At 38.0% G+C, this 18,500-nt stretch overlaps 1 protein-coding gene across 9 annotated transcripts in view; it reads right to left on the bottom strand.

Moving 5' to 3' along the window:
• The window catches only part of Immp2l (inner mitochondrial membrane peptidase subunit 2), an 884,186-nt gene that overhangs the window by 732,440 nt on the left and 133,246 nt on the right, over positions 1-18,500 (bottom strand). The gene's annotated exons all lie outside the window — the stretch shown is intronic.

The following is an 18,500-nucleotide window of genomic DNA, read 5'->3' as shown; positions in this document are numbered from 1 at the left end:
TATTCCATACACACACAGAATGTACCATAGGCTTTAATATAATTTCTCTTTCGACAGTCATTTATTCATTCATCCATTCATTCAATTGAACATTAGCTGAATACCTACAGAAAGCCAAATAATTCGTTACATTATTTTCCATTTGAAATGGAGTATATATGCATTAATATATATGTAATAAATATAAATATTGATTTATCAGATATTTATTACATATTAAATAAATTTATTTTGTATTATATAAAATATAAATACATAAATATATCAATTATACACATTGTCCTTATGTAATACCCTTTAGGGATCAGTTCTAAATTGGTTAAGTATTTACTTTCTGTGTCTGTGTTCTGAGTGAATTTGTATATAAGAAAAAGGCAGACAGAAAGATAGGGATGGTAGAAAGGGAAATGAAATTGCATTAGATGGAATGGGTCAAAAAAAGATTCAGGAAAAATGTAAGCATTTCAATGAAAACATGAACATGACTTCCTTCCCTTGGCTGCATAACCATTGTCACAGCTCAGCATCACTATGTCCAGATGCTATGTGTCCCTCGAGTTCATTGAAGGTTGTGAATAACTAAGTGCAATCACAGCTCAGCATCACTATGTCCAGATGCTGTGTGTCCCTCTAGTTCATTGAAGGTTGTGAATAACTGAGTACAACTTTTTAAGCTATTGACAAAAATTCTGTACACCACAGACTTGTAGCTGACAAGTAAGTATATTATACCCTGGAGCAGAAACTTAGACACAAAACAACTGCTGTCCCACAAATAAAGAGAAATACAACAACATTTTTTTTCACACACACAAAAAAAAAGACAAAAAGAAAAAGATTTAACCAAGATAACACAAGAAATCTCTTTCTCAACCTCCATTAACTGTAAATTTGGTTTTTTCTTTAATGCTATAGCATTTATTTAAAAATAGCAGAAGAATCCCTACATCTATAGGTTGTCCTGCAAAGAGAGAAAACACTATTATTTATATTTCTTGTTCAAACACTCTAAGAATAAAAGAACTGTTTTTCAGAAATGACAAGGCTCCTGCAGACAGCATTCACACATGGCATTTGAGGCTTTCTTGTGACATAAAGTGCAGAGTGCTTTGAGAGGGGTTACAGATACAACGACACAGAAAAGGCTTTTAACTCTGGCTCATTTCCTCTGACCACCATGCCTCCGTCCTAAATTATAACCTCTCAGAGCTACAGATCCTTGAGAGCTAGATTTTAAACCTGTTTCCTATGGTATCATCACAGAATAGAAACACTTTGTTACTCAAAATAAAAGCACAAAACCATTGGACACAATAGCTGTTCTCATTATTGCAAACCAATAAACAAGGCTCTACAAAGAAACTGTTTTATCCTAATAGCTCTTGTTTATCAAGCTGCAAAGAAATAAACACAAAAGAAACCAAGGAAAATGTGCTTTAATGATATAGATGATTATTCAGATACTATCTCTAAAGTCAGAAATGGTTAGACAGACGGGCATGTAGTAATCATGTTTCAAAAGGAATCTTATGCTAAACAATAAAATTCTGCTGCTTTACATGGAATAATACTTGTTTTTAAAAACTAAAAACAAACAAACAAACAAAGAATCAAACAATCCTAATGTTAACTTGAATCTGTCTTTGTTGACATATCCCACACCAGACATTAGTTGATAGCCAAGACTCTTGGTGGCACGGGCCTTTATCCCAGCATTTGGGAGGCAGAGGCAGGTGGATTGCTGAGTTCAAGACCAGCCTGGTCTACAGAGTGAGTTCCAGGACAGCCAGGGCTATAGAGAGAAACCCTGTCTCAAAAAACCGAAGGAAAAAAATGTATTGACAGAAAAATAATGAAGGGGTGGAAAAACCTGGAGTCCTTCTCATTGCCTGGCACTAACAGGTTACCTGGAGTGTCCAGGAAAGTCAGGACAAATATTCAACCAGCTGCCTGGAGGGAACAGTGGAGAGCCAAAAACTGCACTTTGGCTAGAAATGTTTATGTGAAGACCTTTATTCCCAGAACACACATAAAATCTGGGCTTAGCAGCTCACTTCTGTAACCCTAGTGTGCCTATGGCAAGATGGGAAGTAAAGACAAGAGAGTCCTCAGAAGCTCATGGGCTGGCTAGCCAATAAACAAGAGACTCTGTCTCAAACAAGGGAGAAGGCAGAGGAGGTATCAAGGTTGCCACTGACTCTACAAGTTCAGTGTGTCATGTGTGCACCCATACTTGCATACAAAGGCATAGTGATAACACACACATCATACACACAAAAAAATCTCTCAAGGTAACCTGTATTGACTATGATGTTTCTTGCCCAGCAGCTGAGGACAACACACACACAAACACACACACACACACACACACACACACACACACACAAAAACCTCAATGGTACCATTTATAGGTTTAGTGTTGGAAGCCAACGCCTAGCAGAAAGCAGCTATCATCTCTGCAGCCATCTCGGGCTATTTACTTACAGGCTGGTACTTTTCCATCATGATGAAAGACTTATTTTCCTAGCATGATGTTTTTGCAAGCAGCCCACCACAGCTGAACACTCTGGTAACACTGTTTTTCTCTGACACATCCTGGACTTGTGGGTAAGTAACTCTAGCTGCACTCCCCAGCTTGAGCTTATATACCCAGAATTGCCTTTCAATAAATGAGACTTGATCAGACAGACTGTCTTGTCTCCATCCTTCACATCTCTTGTCCCTCCATCCCCACTCTCTCCCTTGCAGACCTTGTTGACTGACCCATGACTGACCCACGAGCCAGGTCAGTTTAGTTTTGTTTTTTTGGTTTGTTTGTTTGCTTGTTTGTTTAAATCTCATAATGCTTTGTCTGAGTGGTTTTTTTTCTTTACAGATCTTTTGCTTACACATGGTTTCTAATTTTATTTTTATAGGATTTCTGTGTGTGTAAATGTGTCAGCATCTGTATGTTTTTCTTGTGCTTTTTCTTTGGCTCCTCTCGTTCTTATTTCTTTGCTTGCTTGCTTGCTTGCTTGCTTGTTTCCCCCCATTTGTAGCTTTTTCCTATTCTGGTTTGGTTTTATTTTATTTTTACTATCATTAGTTTTAGATGCCTGTTTGTTTTCCAATGACAGAGCGAAGTAAAGGGTGTAGACTTGGTTGGGTGGGGAAGTAGGGAGGATCTAGGAAGACTTGGGAGAGGCAAAAACCACAATCAGAAAATATTGTATACAAATACTTTTAATTTTTAATAAACAGAAAAGGTTACAAATGAAACTCAATGGATAGATAACTTGTAGAATGTACAAAGTCTTGAATTCATCCTCACCATTGCATAAAATACATGGGCTTATATGCTCCTGTATTCCCCATCAAGAAGTCCAGGCAGGAGGATCAAAAGTTCTAAGTAATCTTTGGCTGTGCAGTAATAGCAACAACAGCAACAAACATAAGTTAAGGATGCTGGAAGACAGAGTTTCCCGTGTTGGAGAAGTATAAAGAAAAGATCCAGGACATGGTGGAGCACACTCTTAACCCCAGCAGAGGCAAGCCTATCTTTGTAAGTTCAAGCCAATCTTGAACCACTCTGCATAGAGAGCTGTAGCCAAGCCAGGGTAAAATGCTGAGATGTTGTCTCAGGAAGGGGAAGGAGGGGTGAACTCTGTTATTTCTTGATAGAATTAAATGATTCAGTGGAAATGTTTTTAATACATAAATGAAAAATGTGAATTTTTACATCTCCCAGATGTGTTCATCAAAAAGCATCAATATGTGAAGATAATCAAGAGATCAGAGCATCCCTATGGCCTGGATACTGTTTCTAAGCATCATTATCCCCCAGACAGGAACCATGCAGGTTGGTGGTCCCAAGACTAGGGCAAGAAAACGAAATGTCTGAATACCCTCTTCCCTGGCAAACTGACATGACATCACTGTCTTGAACAACCACCAAAAATATGTAACTGAAAACTAGTCCTTGAGGAAACCACATAAACTGAACTAGAGAAACAACTGAAATGTTTTCTTTTATAACTGTCAAGTCATTAAAGACAAGAAAAGACTAAAGAATGGCTCTGGGTGGAAGCAGACCAAACAGCCAGGGTAAGTAAAGCCTACGGCTGGATTCTAGAACCTCCATAAACATTACTACAACAGCTGGGGTAATAGGGAGGTGATGAGTTCGTTCGAAGGAGTAGCTGATGGTACTGTGTCGATATTAGCGACCTATTCTCTGGTTATATTGAAGTGATATGAAACAAGGTCGTGGTTTTTCAGAAACAGCCAATGAACATCTTCAGGGAATACTGGGGCTTCGTGTCTGAGACTTACTCTGGAGAAAAACGTCTTCAAAGTAATCGTTTTGGGGGGTGAGTAGAGTAGGGAAAGAGAACAAAAAAGAGGGGAAGCAGAAAGAGTATGGTAAGGCCACTGTAGGAAAATAACAGGGCTGAGCAGAAAATGTGGCCCTTCTGTCTTACTCACATGATGTAAAAACTGCACAGTAAAGTTAGATGAAAAACAATGTTTGGCCTTAAGTGGTCATATATTATTAAATAGAGCCTTAATTTTTTTTTTTCTTTTTGGACTATAAGACAAAGTCCCTCAGTCCAAGCACAGGCTGGCTTGGAATTCCCTGGAGAGTGCATACATCCTGTAAACTCACAGAAATCCTGCCTCAGCCTCTCATGTGCTAAGATTATAGGCATGAGGCACCACAGCTGACAAAAGCCTTAACTTCCTATGTAGATCCATAATCTGCTTTGACTTCAAAAAAAAGAGAAAGAAAAAAAAAAAAAAATATATATATATATATATATATATATATATATATATATATATATAGTTGTAGTTGGAGGCAAGATACAGCCTACTTAATTCCAAAAGCACTCAAATGAAATAAGGATATTGAAGGGCATCAATGTGTCTAAAAATGTAAACTATTAAAAAAAAAGTTGGCTAATTAACGGTGAGATATAGTGGAAATTTAAAATACAGAAGGATGCTGCTACAGAAAACATCTGATAGTCAAACTAAAAAGTCCTACAAGGAATGGTTGACAGTGGTTGTCAACTTGACACATCTGGGAAAAGGAACTCTCATTTAAGGAACTGAATCATCAGATTAGCCTTCGGGCATATCTACAGAGCACGTTCTTCATAGCTGTTCAATGTAGGCAGGTCTAGCCCATGCTGGGCAGTGCCAGCTACCCTTGGGAGATCAGGCTGGGGTGAATAAGAAGGGTATCTGAGCAGGCTATGGCACCAAGACATGGAGCAGCACTCAGCCATGGTCGCTGCTTCAATTCCTATGTCCTGGTCCCTGCTCTAAACTCCTGTGCTCCTTCCATTGGCTATAGACTGCAACTCTAAGTGGAAGTGAACCTTTTAAGTTGGCTTAGGTCACAGTTTCATCATAACAGAAAGAAAACTAGGACCCTCTCTAATACAGAGCTAGAGTCCCAGGAAAGGAATGGTATCCCACTGCCCACACGTGCAGTGTGAGTGGTGTCCAACCTCATGAAATCAGTTTTCTATGTTTGCCATACTTTCCTCACACTGTGCATCCTGCCTCCTCCGGTCACAAAGCTGGTTGATCTGGGACCACTCCAAGGGCCATACTGATCCTAGAGCCACCCCTCATGCTTTGCCAGAACCCCAGTAGTCTAGCTTTGTCCTCTGCTGGATCATTTGTCTCTGCCCTCCCCTTCCCCAGAAAGAACTATGTTCATGTGATGTATGGCCCAAACATCCAACTCAGAATCTACTTCCCAGGAACTAAACCTGGCACACAGCAACTGGAGCTCAATGGAAATAGCGTGTGCAGTTTTCCCTTGAGTAGGTAACTTTATTTCTCACTGACAGGACGCCCACAGCTTGTTTCTGGTGGATTCTATCTCTTACACTGATCCATTTACCTTCTCATGCTGTGTGGCAGAGGAATTGTATTCTCCCCTTTTCACGTTAGCCAAATATAAAGAACAATCATTATTTAAACAACAGATTTCCCTCTTAGGGTCCATTAGCTCCTGCTGCTCATCCCTGTAGTGAAATTGAAATATAACAAAACAATTTTCATGGCAATAGATAATAATCTGGTATATGTGCATTTCTGACTTTGCAATGAAACAGAACAAGAGGAGATTGTGGGGCTGCGGCAGGGCTAAATTTCAATTTCCATGTGTATATATTTTTTGCCATTACATTTTAAAATGAAGGAAAAATAAATGCAGACACACAGTGGACAACTATGAAGGATAAAACTAAATTCAAACTCAAATGAAAATAAAGAAAATAACAGTCAGCTTGTAATAATACTCATACTATAAAAAAAAAAATATACTGAACTAACAACACTCTTACCTTATAGGCTTTCCAGTCCTACATGTTTAATTTGTAATCTACTACTTACTATAGAATCACTTTTAATTATCAATATATCCCATGTATTTCTTATATATAACCAACAAAAAAATTAAATATGTTAATGGCCTAACATATCTCTATAAAGCATAAGAATGGGAAATTGAAGGTTTGGTGGACATTGGAAGGGAGCTCTCACTGAACAACATCTCTGACAGTGTCTTACACACCATGAAAAATGTAGGTTGTCTCCCTTAGGCATCGCCCTGTGCAGGCCAGACTCTACTACATATCTATTTTCTCTACGTCCCTAAGATCCAAGGTCACCTATCATGTTTTATGCTCTCACAGGGCACCATGTTCATGTTACCATAATTGTATGATTTAATGGCATTGTCCAGAAACTGATGTTTTCAGTAAATGACCACTAAGGAGAAACTCCTTTCAGTAAAGAAAAGAGAATCTCTAGCCTGGGTGGATAAGGTCAATGGCTAAGGGGTCACCACTCAGGAAGACAGGATCATCCTTGGGATGGCCAAAACATAAAAATGCTTTTCTCATACTCTAGCCTTCCACACTCTTTCTCTAAAGCCATGTCTAAAAGCTCTTTCTCAAAGGGCCATATGGTAGACTCAAACCTCATGGCTCTTCCCCTTTTCTCTTCCATTCTCCTCTTCTGAGTACCTAGTGAGATTTGGGGATTACCTGCCCTAGTGTTTTCTTTTAAACTCTTAAGGACTTGCCCTTAGTCCTTGATTGGAGTCCATTCTTAAGTTACTTTATTACTGAGATTAAGAACCCAGGAGAGGATCCTGATTTTCCCAATATCATCTGGTAACCATAAAGATACTCTTGCAAATTCCAGTAATAATAGCATGAATATGTTTTCTTGAGTGTGAACCTCCACAAACCCTATGGCTGGTTTTTGGAGCTTTCAATTACACAGGCACAATTAATTAAATTATTGGTAAGTCTCCTACTTCTGACCTTTCCCCAGGGGTTGAGGACAGAGCTCAAAGTTCCAAACTATCAATCAGCTCCTTAAAGGCCCTCTAAGAGTGGCCTCAGGTCCACTGTCACTCTAAAAATCCCATGAGTTTTATGAGTTCTGGACCAAGAATACAAAGAACTTTACAGACCACAAAGACTGAAATGGCTTTCTTTGATAATCCAATACGTAGTTATCTTTGTTCCTATTTTCTACTTTTCCAATGGCTTCTTTATCTACATCACCAGTTACTAGAGACTGGGTCCATGTACCTACTCTCCTCTATTGCTTCTTATGTAAACCAAACAAAGAAAAAACCCCTCCCATTTCTCCTTCCCTTTATTCCTCCTCCTAGTTTATCCTAGGCAATAGGCAGAATTTGAATCATTAAGAAATTGTCAATTGTATGTACTCTGTCTGCTGTGCCATATCTGTAAATTGAGGCTAGGAAGAGAAAGGCAGCTTCAGCATCGCAGGAAAGAACATCCCTTGGAGACAACACATTCCCTCATTGCATCCGTCCTCCTCCTCTGGGCGCCAGCTGAGGGTTAGTCATTTTTGCCTTACTTACACTTATCTATAAAATCCTCAGTTTTACCATTCCAATTGCCACAAGTATTACTCTGCCACCTACTATACGAGACCATCAGAAATTAGCCTGTGTCTAGATAAAATATTGTCCCTATTGACATTTAGCAGCAAATGTGTCTTACGGTAACTGTACAATACTTTTTAATTGATGTTCTTATCACCATGATCATCATTATGTTTCTAACAAATTTTCAAAGCTAAATACAACTCAAGGTAGACTCTTATTTTATCTTCAATCCAAATGCCTTTATGTTTTTTCTATCTCAGTTACTGGAGCTACTTATTTATTGGGTAACAGAATTGCTTTTAACATTTTTAAATTGACATCAAAATCTGGAATTTTTGTATAAGCATTCCTTTTGTTTGTTTTTTTGTTTCTCTGTGTGTCCCCGAAAGTTCTGGAGCTCACTCTGTGGACCAGGGAGGCCTTGAAGTCAGAGCTCTGCCCCCTCTGCCTCTGGAGTACTGCTGTTAGAGGCATGTGCCTCCATGCTACTGTACCATCATTTACTTGGTTTTATCAGAAGAGCTGCACACTAAGTACATTTTCTACCAATCTAAACCTACACTTTCCTCTATATATTTATGGAATCCATGTTTTATACTTAATGTTTAATAAATACAAAATGTATATCATACATATATGGGAATAATCATGGCAAGCTAATAATATTTTTCAAGTAGAAGATTCTAACCTATCAAGTTCAAACAATAAAAACATTCAGATTGAGTATATTATTGACAATTTTAACATATTTTTAAATCTGGAGTATTTAAAAAGTGTTAGCACATCAGCATCTAACATCAGTTTCTCTGTCTATCTGAATACAGAATTAATATTCTCCAGTCTTGCAGTATAAAATAATAGGGACTAGAGAGATAGCCTGCCAGTTAAGAACAGTAAGTACTCTTGTAAAGGACCCAAGATTCAAATCCCAGAACCCAGAAGGTAGCTCCCAGCCATCAGTGACTCCAGTCCGAATGCATCCAGCATACTCTTCTGGCTTCTAAAACCTTAGTTAAAAGTCGGCTTACCCTAGGAGTCTTTCCTAGGCTTTGGCTCTGGCTAGCTGAGCAGACACCTCTTGCCAGGCCCACCTTCACGAATGTGGTCACTATCCTTTTCTTATGTTTCACTTTCCGACTTGCTAATAAGTCTCTCTAGCTGAGTTTGGTTACTGTAACTGTGATAAACACGATGACCAAAAGCAACATAGGGAGAAAGGGGTTCATTTTGCTCAAAGGTTGCATAGAGTCCATCAGGAGGGATGTAGAAACTCAAAGCAGGAACCTTGCGGCAGGAACTGAAGCAGAGACCGTGGAGGAATGTTGCTAGCTGGTTTGTTCCCTAAGGCTTTCTCATCCTGCTTTCTTAGAATACCCAAACGAGGCCCAGCCCCCAGTGGGCTGAGTCCCCCTGACACATTGAGTATATTAACAGAGAAAATGCCCCCAGAGATTTGACTACAGGCAATCTAACTCAAGCATTTTCTTAATCGATGTCCCTCTTCCCAAATGACTCTAGCTCAGCAGTTCTCAATCTGTGGGTTGCAACACATCTGGAAGTGGGTCAACCAACCCTTTCACATGGATCACCTAAAAACCATCTGAAAACATAGATATTAACAATATGATTCACAACAGCAGCAAAACTGCAGTTATGAAGTAACAACAAAAATAGTTTTATGGTTGGGGATCACCACAGGAACTGTATTAGGAAGGTTGAGATCCACTGCTCCAGCTTGATTCCAGGTGCGGCTGGGGGAGAGGAGGACTGGATACATCTCTCTGCTTAATCACAAGATTCTCAAAAGTGAATTCTCTACTAGAACTATCTTTTTGTTCCCCATCGCTTAGCTCTGAGAGCATTCGTGACTATCTTTTGGGGACACCATTGTTTAGCTCTACAGAAAATTAGTAAATAATTTCTACTTGTGTAGATGCACCCAAGCTTACAACCAAGGACTTCTAGTCTCTTTCAGGTCTGCCAAATGGTGATGATTACAATAGTGCAAGCTACTTCATCTCTTAAAGCCCTATGTCCAATTAGGAATGAGTAGTTTGTTAGTGAGATGATAAATTAAAAACATTTTATCTCAGACTTCTAATATGCTAGAAACTGTGTCCCCATAACCAAGGTGTCTTGGCTTGATGACAATCCTTTTCCCACCACTTTGGGTCTCACATCCTTGGCATTTCTAATGTAGCCTACTGTTCATTTAAAATGTCCTTGACTGTTCTTTGGGCCTTTTAAGTATCCAATCATTTGTCCTTTTGGTCTGAACGACAATACCTTTTACATTATTGTTCCTTCAAACAACACTAACTTTGCATTGAGACACCTTCAGGGTCAACAGGAAGATGGCGGTGGTGTGTGTGTGGAGACATCAAGGCTGAGGAGAAAGCTGCTATCCTGCTCCACTTTCCCCATCACATCATTAGATATGACTGCAACTCTACAGTAAACCTGTCTTTAAAAACTTTTCTTTACAACATTTTTAAATTTTGCCACCCTATAGTTTCCATAATTATCAACAGAGCTGATCCATTTTCTCTATCACATCTAAAGGAGAAAGAGGAGGGAAGGTTAAGCCCTCCTCAGACACATTTTGGAAAGAATGATTTATTTTTATTTTCTTGATTTAGCTTAGTTGGTTTGGTTTTGTTTGTTGTTTGTTTTTTATGTTTGCTTTCTCTTTCTGTCTCTATTTCCTGAAACTAACCAATTACTTGATATGTATCCACTGCCTTTGAACATATGATCTTCCTGCCTCCACCTTTCCAGTGCTAAGATTTCATCCCTTCATGTTATACTGGATTCATTGGGGTGCTAGAAACTTAAGTCCAGGGCTTCATTCATAACAGGCACATACCACAAACTGAGCTATATATTCAACCCAAAATATAATTTTATTTTAAATAATAAATTTTAAAATCCTTTTTGAAGGATATTTGATTTATTTTTTAAGGATTTAATGTCATGAAAAGATTATCTTGTAAAATCATAAATGTTTTAGCCTGTTCTAAATATAATCTGTTGTTATGGGCAAAAAAATTAAGTCTGTAAAATAAATTATAATTCTGATTTGCTGGTGAATGTTTATGTTTGAATGCTAAGGATGTTATTTTTATTCAACAAATATTCTCTAATTGTCAACCTATAATAAGTGTTCTGGAGGAAGCAAAGGTAATTAAAACTAATTTTCTACCTCTAAGGAACATACACAATAGTAAGAAAGAGATCTGTGCTCAACTAAAAATACAAAGTCAAATAAAATTATTTTTAAAAAAGAAATGCTGGTGTTACACAAAAAAATATAGTATTGTAATAAAATATAAATATATAAAAATTATTAAAGCCATAATGGATATTTGCCTAAATTTCACCATATTTCTTGTACTAATTAGTGAAAAATGACCGAATCCTATCCTGTCCAATGATACACTAGACATGGCTGTTCCTGTCATGTTCCTAGAATATAAGCTCAGTGTGCATGTTAGTGAGCCATTGTTTGCCGCTTACCAGGTTCAGCAAATACTGGTCAAGACAAATGAGAAAAGTGCCATCATGTTATGCCACCCACACACACATTAAATTATGGTCTAGATAGCTCCCACAAGGTAAAGTCAATACCAAGCAGCAGAACTTAGAAAACCACGATGACTGCTAAAGGAAGGTAAGAGGCCCCATCATTTCCTTATGCTAACTAAGAGCTTAGGGAGAAAAGCTTCTCTGAGAGCCTTCTCTCACCCCATCCTCACAGTTTAATGAGAATAACAGTTCAGAAAGCACTTGCATTCATTCACCTTTCCTGTCACACATGTTCAAACATTAAGAAAAGTGTCTGTTCTGAAACTCTCAGGACACCATTAGGTCCCCTGAAACCAAGTTGCCATATTCCTCTCTTCAGGCTCATCCATATGACTACATGGAACCGTCCCTTCCTAAGAAACCCTTCAGATTCCACTTACAACAACAAAGACAAACCAAAGGATCACAAGATGGCCTTCATATGTTCTGTTATATCTACATACCCAACTTGCTTCCTGTTTCCTTCACAGGAGGAACTTCCTGTCCAGTCAGAGTCACAGCACCCACACAATTACACAGACACACCTGTGTGTTCTATATCCACTCTCCAGTGAGACGACTCCTGCTCCCATCCAAGACTCCAGCTGAACCCAGGCATGGCTGCCTCGGAGAAGTCCTTCCAGGTCATCTAAATCCACTCCACTACCTTCCTTATTGTAGCCATGGTTCTTGCTGCCAATCTTTAATTTCTTTCTTTTTTTTTTAAACTTCATGCATGTATAGATTGTATTTCTAACATATGCACCACTATTTAAAGGCACTAGAAGCCATTTTCATACCAGGTTACAAATTTTGAAACCAGATGATTTGCCTATTTATTTTGTACATCCTATAATAATTAAGATATTTAGGAAATAACTTCACTTAAATTCCACATATGGAATTGCCATTAGATTCAAGTGTAAAATATTTGTGAAAAATCAGGTATGCCACTTGGAAATTTTCTGAATGGCTTACATACATGCTTTTACCCTACACACAATTATAATGCAAACTTGGAAGAACCCCACATACATCTGCTATTCCAAGAGCCTAACATAAAATGTTAATCCTAAGAACCTATGCTAGCCACTGCCCTTGCTCACAGTAGTTTATCTGCTTGGTTACAAAATCAATGGCATTCTACATTCATACTCCTCAGTGTGTTGGCTGAGTACTTTGGAAAACAAAGGATGTAATTGTTCAGTGAAGATAATTAAGACACCAAGGAACCAAGTTCAGTGCTTACAAGTGTAAATGGCTGCCACTAAGAACTGGGGTGTCAAGGGTGCTCAGTTGAACTACTGAGTCTTGTAGCAGAGTGGATTTGCACAGCCCCTGCTGTAGTGACAATGAAAAATTTTATTTCCTAATGATCTCATTTAAAACACATTAGATTTGACAGACTATAAATGCATTCAAATACAATAGCACATGAGGAATACTAATTGTGGCTGCCTTCTTTCACAAATAACAGATGACTTGAACACACCTCTGAAAAGTTTTAAATGCCTTCTTGAACTTTCCATTAAAAAATTACACTCAAGAGTAAATGGAGACACAAACACTTGGTTATTTTGATGAGATGGAAGGAAGGAATCTACCATTCGTCCATAAACACTGAGATTTGGAAAAGACCGAAACTCCATTTAGAAGGGCCCCATATTCTAAAAATAAAATTTATTCTAAATTTTCACATTTGACAAAGTCAGTACTTCAAACAGCAGCCCATAATTCCCTAAAGTAGTGATGTCAATTGGTATTTCTCAAATTAATTCAGTGACCTATGATAATGTGAGTTCTTGATACATAATGTCTGTCAGTAGGCAATGCAAAACTTTCACAACCACTTCTGGTGTCTGAATCCAAAGAGCAACCACATACAGAGAGACACACAGGCATGCACACACACTCTCTCTCACACACATGTATGTATGTATGTATGTATGTATGTATGTATGTATGCATGTATGTTTCTTAATTCCTACTTCACATCACATCTATTAGGTATGATAATATAAAAATAAACATTAAACCAGCCACATAGGTTGTTCAAACAACTCCACAAGTGACATACAGATGTAGTCACGATTCCTAGAAATATCTAAACACTCATCTGTCTGCACTGAGACAGAAAACTATAAAATGCCACTCACCGACAAAGTTTGAGTTGGTTTCACATGTACATACACAGCTGACTTTTTGTATTATGAGAAAATGTACAGTGGTATTCCTTCACAAATATTTCAAAGACCTCAAGAGAAGGGAACTCTCAAGTTTTCTCTGAACTCTTCCCTTTACATTGTGCCAAGTACATAGATGTCAGCGACAGATACAGAACATGAATATTCAGACACAAAAAGCTCCAACTTTACCATTTGAGCAAAAGGACACAAATCAGAGGACTCTTCAATGAAGCACATTGGAAACTCCACCTAAACACTGTGACTAGAATTTCACATTCAAATATCTAATGAGATGGGAGCATTTTACACTTATATGTCTGCTAAGTACAGAGAATGGTTGTTATATAGTCAGAGAACCTCCATGAGAAGGATTGGAATATTTCCTGTCTGGAGCTTTATGCAAACTATTAGGTGCTTAAAAACATAGGCAAACTGGAGAAAAACACAAATGGTAAACTCTCCACACTCTTTGAGTTCACAGCCTTGTATCTATTAGTCATAGTAATATCAGAAAACAAACATTCAACCCTGATGACTTCATTCTCCCAGGATTCCTGACCTCTAGGTATAAATGTACCTTAGGACCAAACTAGGGTTTGGATCTCCTTTCTCTGTAGGCACTGTCAAAGTCACAGATCACTAAACTATTGTATACAGGTCAAATCCAGCCCATGATCTAGAAGCTTTTGTAAATAGTCTTTTAAGGTCCTCTTAATAACTATCTAGAGCTTCATTCACAACAGATAGTCACAACTCAGTAGTCTAAATTTTATTGTTATTGTGTTTCAGATCCTTCTCGGAAAAAGCATGCTACCTCCTAGGTGAGTTCTCTTAGATTAACAACTTCAAGGACAACTTCTATCCTGACAATTCCCCAACTGCTAACTTGAGTCCTGCCCTTGACTGTGTTCCAAACTGTCAAGCTACAGCCGTTCTTGAAGATCTAATAGGCACACAAATCTCACACATCTAAAACAGAAAATCTAATTTCTTCTCACCTTTCCCCTATTATGCCTCTGGAATTTCAATTCACACAGTTGTCTTTGTTCATTTACTTGGACCAAAAACTTGAGAATGTCCCTCGACTTGTCCCTTATTCACAGCTTCTATACCAATTTAAAAAAAAAAAAAGAAAAAAACAACATCTTCAAAATATATATCGAGGCTCTGGCCACTTCCTAGTTGTTAGTTGTTGCTTTCCAACTCAGGCCCCACCATTTCTCACCCACACTTACTGTGAAAGCCTTCTCATTGGCCCCTTGGTCTGTCCTGTGCCCCTTGCTCTCTTTGTTGCTAGCATGAGCATGGGGCTCTGCTTCTGATACCACATTAAAAGCTTGGCAGTGCTGGCTCTCTCATATCATCTTTCATCCTTCTCTAGCTTACCACCTCTGCTCCTGCCACATATGCCTCCTTGTTGTCTAATGAATAAATCTCTTCATTCGCCTTTGTATCTGAAAGACTCTTCCCACAAATATACAAGCATCAATTCAAATGACACTCCAAGTTAGAGGTCTTCCTCACTCACTTACATTCAATCTACATCTTCTTACTGTTTAATCCAACGAAATAGATGTGGCTTTACATTCATTGTGAGTCGAGCTCTTACAGCATCTCCAATGGGAAGAAGGAAGAAGAATCAAAAGAGGGAGAAAATGCACATCAAACAGATTTGGACACAGAAATTTTAGAGGGTTATAAAGGTTCAGAAATGTTCCCACTGAGAAGAGGGGGCTCGGACTTTGAGCCCAAGTGGGAATGTTAGTAGATTCAGCATATCATCAGAGAACAGTGACACTTTGGGTAAGAATATGTGCTTGATGAAAAAAAAAGGACGAGTAAGTTCACATACCAGCCCACATGATACACACAGTAAAATAGTCAGAATCAAAACAAAACACCTAATGCTAGCAGACATGTAGAAAAACAGAACCATCAGACACTGAGGGAGGAATGTAAAATGCCTTGAGAAACAGGTTGGCAGTTTCCTCATAAGTTAAACATAAATTTATCCCCAAGATGCATCTACACACCTACCCAAGAGAAATAAAAACATATGCTTGAGAAAAATTTATAAAAGAATATGGGTATCACTACTGTTCAGGATACATAAAAACCTAAAACAAAACTATAAATAATATGTGTGTTAATAAAATCAGATAGATTTAAGTATGAATACTATCCAGCCATAAAAAGGAACAAATCATAGACACAACATAGCTAAATCTCAAAAAAAAAAAAAAAAGTCTAATTATTACAACACTAAAGACCATTATTCTATGCTTCTCTTTAAGCCACTGGTTCTCAGGGTTCCTAATCCTTTAGTACAGTTCCTCATGTTGTGGTTACCCACAACCATAAAATTATTTTTGTTATTATTTCATAACTGTAATGTTACTACTGTTATGAATTATAATGTAAATATTTGATAGGAATGGTATCTGATGTGACTCCCAAAGGGGCCAACACCCACACAGGTTGAGAACCTCTGCTCTAAACAAAATATCTAGAAAGGCCAAATCTATTGAAGCAATGAGCCACTAGTTTCCTGGGACTGAGGTCAACGAAAAGGATCCAGATAGTCATGAAGATGATGAAAATACGCTGAGTTCTAGGCCAGTCTGGTCTACAGACCTAGTTCCAGGACAGCCTGGGCAACATAGAGAAACCATGTCTAAAAGAAAAAAAGATGATCAGTTAAGTTTCTCTTTACCATGACATAATAATCATGATGTAATATTAGCTATGAATTTACTGGGGGTGAAAAATTATTATGCTTGTGTATGATCTTCATCCTAAACCTATGGAACAGAAGCTATTTATCCTGGTTTCTGATCTGGAGGAACTGAAGAACAGGAAGTCAGATGGCATACCCACAAGTCACATAGGTAAACATTATGGGCATTCAACTTCTACTCAAAGTAAAGCATCCTACTACCAGATGTGTAGAGACACTATCTAACCTCCATTCCTAGAAATCAGGAGATTGTGTTAAATACATGCAAGTAGTGTACAAATACGGACAAATGGGTGCCTGGTCTGCAACACCACGGAGCATACCTATCAGCCACTTAAATAGCAATAAATACAATAATACACTATTTAAAAAAGTCTATTCAGCAACTGTCCTGTGTTGATTACTTTAAAAGGACAGAAACTAGCCATGATCTAATCGATCTAATGATCATGTTCATGGAGACACAGGACAATCACTTCAGCATCTGCATTTTTATCTATTTCTATAAGACACATGAATCAACATATACACAAGCACTGAGCTTCAAGGTGTCTATAAGGAAGATTTTTCAAAGCACCACATGAGTAAATTGCAGGCACATCATTGTTCCTACATCTTCTAGTAACTGAAGAGCAAATTGGGATGAGGCAAGGTGACAGTGTATTTTATCTTTTTCATGTGATGTTACAATAATAAATTTCATGTGGCAACAAACCGATATGAATAGGAAATTCGGTGACACTAACTCCTGTGGATCTCCCAGTAAAATACTCAGATTAGAGGTATGTTGGGACAAAAGAACAAATAAATGAAGCACCTCTGATGAAGCTGATATTTTTGAAAGGTATATAAATGACTGGCAAGTCTGTGCTCTTTCACAGCAATGCATTTAACCTATGTAATAAAACACAAGGCGCAGACCAGGGATAGAGGATGTGTAACTGAAATCACATTCACCTTCAATATCTTTGCAGCCTCAGACTAAAAAGCCTGCCTCAGCACTTTGTGTCTACGTGATATATCGATGGAAAGCTAGAATAAAATGGTGCTAAGAATATGCCATTTATAACTGAGAATAAATATTTCTAAGTGCTAACAAGCGTCTGCCAGTTAAAATCACTTTTGTATGAAACATTTTCCCTAAATATTTCCTCTAGTACTCAAGAAATCCTGTAACTCATTTTTTCCATGCTATAATTAAACAACACTTTTGTGTGTTGGTTAAATAAGTTAATAATGTGTATATTTAAGATGTTCATGTAGGGTGAAGAACCACACTCATTTCAAGTGAAATCCCTGCTCTCAGCTCTTTTAGAGTATGGCACACCCACCTAAAGAGTGATGCATCAAATCTCACCACTCAATGTGGACATTAGTGCATCACTACAGCTGTGCTGACCTACACACCAAACACACGGAATAGATTCCCCTAGGTAGCATTCAATTATAAATAACCCTCATAATTCCACATGTACTGTGTGTGTTCATTTCACCAATGCTGTGCATGTTATACCAACATACAGACAAAAGATTAAATTATTTAAATGTTATCTTAACTCTTTTTTTTTCTTTTTTTTCTTATTATTATTTTTATTAGATATTTTCTTTATTTACATGTAAATTTCTCCCTTCCCAGTTTCCCCTCTGAAAAACAAAGAAACAAACGAAAACAACAAAAACAAACCCCAGCTGCCTCCCCACTCCCCATGCCTGCCACCCCACCCTCTCCTGCTTATAGGCCCTGGCATTCCCCTACACTGGGGCACAGAACCTTCACAGGGCTGAGGTCCTCTCCTCCCATTGATGATCGAATTTGCAATCCTCCACTATACACACGCTGCCAGAGCAATCAGTCCCACTGTGTGTACTCCTTGGTTGGTGGTTGTTATCTTAACTCTTAAGAAAACTTCAGCAGCTTTTCAGGTATTTAAAGAGTTTATTATAATGTGAAAAACTCCTATTGTCTATATATAAAGAATGTTTGAAGTCTCTAAAAATAAAAACATTCAGTACACCTGTTTCAAAGAATAAGCGAACTCAACATTCCAATTAGAACACTTAGATTCATTACAAATGAATTTAGTCA

This window comes from Mastomys coucha, unplaced genomic scaffold (assembly GCF_008632895.1).
Source record: "Mastomys coucha isolate ucsf_1 unplaced genomic scaffold, UCSF_Mcou_1 pScaffold6, whole genome shotgun sequence".
NCBI classification, from domain to species: Eukaryota; Metazoa; Chordata; class Mammalia; order Rodentia; family Muridae; genus Mastomys; species Mastomys coucha.
The sequence above is the reverse complement of the archived record's forward strand: the minus strand, read 5'-3'. Positions and strand labels throughout refer to the sequence as shown.